This window comes from Octodon degus, unplaced genomic scaffold (genome assembly GCF_000260255.1).
Source record: "Octodon degus isolate 3935 unplaced genomic scaffold, OctDeg1.0 scaffold00341, whole genome shotgun sequence".
In the NCBI taxonomy this organism is placed as follows: domain Eukaryota; kingdom Metazoa; phylum Chordata; class Mammalia; order Rodentia; family Octodontidae; genus Octodon; species Octodon degus.
In genome coordinates, this window is record NW_004524917.1 from 409268 (window position 1) to 412403 (window position 3136).

Sequence of the window (3136 nt, forward strand, 5' to 3'; positions counted from 1 at the left end):
CTAAAGGGCCTGCTTAGGCAGGCACAGGGACCAGGATTTTTTGATCCCGGGGTGCTCTGAGATGGCTAACAGACTGGGTATGGTGGCACACCTGTAATCCCAGTGCATGGGAGGCTGAAAACAGGAGGATCACCGTGAGTCCGACCTGTGTAGTGCGACCCTGTACTAAATACATGGGGAAAAAAAGAAAGAAAAAAGCTCTTAAGTTGCTTGATTCCCTTACTTTAATATATCTGCAAATCATTTATCCAAGTTTTGGTTCAAGTCCAAGAAAGACAAAGTAAGGGGCCAGGTTCAGCGCAAGGAAAACGTAAGTGCACCACTGTGTCCATGTATTGGTGTTCACATGGTGCACTAGGAATAGGGAGACCATGCTTTAGCTAGAAAACACTGCAGCACCGTCCCATGCAGCCTTGTGTCTTACTAATTGTTAGTCAGGATGAACCCAAGCATTTCTAAAACACACTGGGTCTTCAAAAATAGGGTTCAATCTCTCCTCTACAGTCCCTGGACAGTTGCCCAAAGTGTACAGGACACCATGATACCGGTTTTTCCCTAAGTATGACATCATCTCCACTTTGGCTTGTTATGTTGTTGTTGAGCCAAATTGTGTTTGTGCCTTTTGTTCACCTTCCCCTGCCCCATCTTCGCTTTTTTTTTTTTTTTTTTTTTTTTTTTTTCTTTTTTTTTTTGTTTCTGAAGTGACTTTTTTTTTTTTTGGCAGAACTGGGGATTGAACTCAGCTACTCAGCTACTTGGGCTTGCCAGGGAAGCGCTTATTCCACTGAGCCATCTCCCTGGCCCAATCCTCATATCTTAATATCCTGAATGCTGGTGTTACTTATGGGCATGAGTCTCCACATACATAAATAATATTTATAGCAATTTATTTTTTCTGTTTCAAGTAGTACTAATGCAAATGAGAAACTTAAGAAATTCTTGTCTAAAAAGTGACTGGTACATTTTATACATCTTCATTGTTGAAATTAGCTTGTAGCCAAACAAAGATTTTGTCAAAATACATAATTTTAGTGTGTTTTGTTGAATGTCACAATAAGGTACATCTTACTTAATCTGATAGCTTGCAAATATCAAAAGTAATGACATTTTTAAACTACTGATTTCTGGTTCAACTGAAATATAATCTTCAAATATGGCAATACTGTGCATTAGATCTTGTGGGTCAAAACTTTGTTAGAGCTGAACATACACTGCTTCTGTTAGCCTAGAGTTATACAGGCTAGCAGGTCATAGTCAATACTTTGTCTTATGTTTTGCTTTATTTTTATATTGTATTATCTGATTGATCAAGGTTTTTTTCTTAGCCCCATTATTTAATTTTGTGCTCACTATGTATCTTTGATTAAAAAACAGTATTCTTACTTCATCAATATTTTAAAATAGATTCATAAAATAATACACATTTAGAAGGAAAATGTGATGCTTCAATATACATTGTGTCATAACTAAACCACAGTAATTAGTATATAAGGAACCTCCAGATGTACTTTTGTGGAGTTAGGATTAAGAGAATTCTAACTATTTTGAAATGTGTAAAAAAAATGATTGCTAATTGTAGTTACCCTCTTCTGCAACATCACCCCAGAACTGCACCTTTTAAGTATAATTTGAGTCTCACTCACTGAAGCTCTTTTTTTCTCTGGCTTTCCTTTTTCCAGTTTCTGGTTGGTTCTGTTTTATTCTCAGCTTCTCTGACATCAGTGTTTGTTGGCTTATTTCAAACAAGATAACATTTTTGTGTTCTAGTATCTGATGTATTTAGCTTATCATAATGTCCTCTAGTTGAATCTTTGTTGCCACAAATGACATGAGTGTGATACTTTTGTAATTTTTCAATTATAATTGTCTTTTGTTGTGAAGAGCAGAAAGGAAAGCAAGAATAACAGTAAAAATACAAAAACAGGGTGACACACAACATTACATATATTACAGATTTTTAAACAAGATTAGCTGATTAACAATGAATGACATAGTATCTAATTTAATCATCAAATCTGTTGATCAGATTAAGAGATATGCCTATGCAAAATGGGACATATGATTGAATGTTACCATATGCTTTCAAGAAATCTTAAACTTTGTTCTTTTCTTTCAACTTTTTTTTTTTCAGAACCAGGGATTGAACTCAGGCCTTTGCATTTATCAGGCAAGCACTTATTCTACTGAGCCATCTCCTCAGCCCCTGTTTCATTAACTTTTTCTTAAAAATTACTTTAAAGAGATTATATTAATTGATTGATGTTATATTATATTGATGGTATACATTTAGAAGACCAGATGACAATTATTTCAAGGATAGTTTTTGTATCACACATTGCTTTCTTCATGTAGTTGCTTAGTTCTCATTTATCTGCATACAGAGTTAATCAAGGTGAGCATTCTACACTTTAACTACTATTCTCATAAAACCAATGGAATTTCTTAGTACAATCAACTCCTCCATCTTGAACGTATACTTGCATGTTTTGCACCTATGACTTTACTTATCTTTTTTCCTCTCACTCCTCTTCATTGGTTAATCCTTAAGTTTAGATTTTTTCCATTTAAGTGTATCCGTTATGCTTTTCAAGTTTTATTTCTTCTTTTGGGTTCTTACACTAGGAAGACAATACAATATTTACACATGTGGTTTTGGTTTATGACACTAATGAGTATAGCCTCAATTCGTATCCACTTATGTATGAAGGCTTCTACTTTGTCTTTCCTTATAGGTGAGTAATGCTCCAGTATATAAAAATGCCACTTCTTTTTCATCCATTCCTCAGGTGAAGGGCACTTTTGGTTGCTCTCAAGATTTGGCTAACAAAAATTGTGCTACTATGAACATAGGTGCACATATATCACTATGATATGATGTTTTTAGTTCTTTTGAAAAATTCCCAGAAAGGTAACACCTTGATCAAATGGGATTTCCAGTCCTAGTTTTTTGAGGAAAATCCAAACTGATTTTCATTGTCATTTTACCAGTCCACATTCCCACCAGCAGTGGAGCAGGGTTCTTTTTTTTTCCCCAAAGCCTCTTCAGCATTTGTTGTTGTTGATTTCTTTATTGTAACCATTGTTTATAGAGTGAGATGGTATCTCAATGCTGTTTTATCTTGCATTTCTCAAATGG

General features: G+C 34.9%; 1 pseudogene; it reads right to left on the bottom strand.

Annotated features, from left to right (window-relative positions):
- LOC101575703 overlaps nt 1-645 on the bottom strand; it is a 4274-nt pseudogene extending 3629 nt beyond the window's left edge.
- Nucleotides 646-3136: the final 2491 nt, after the last annotated feature.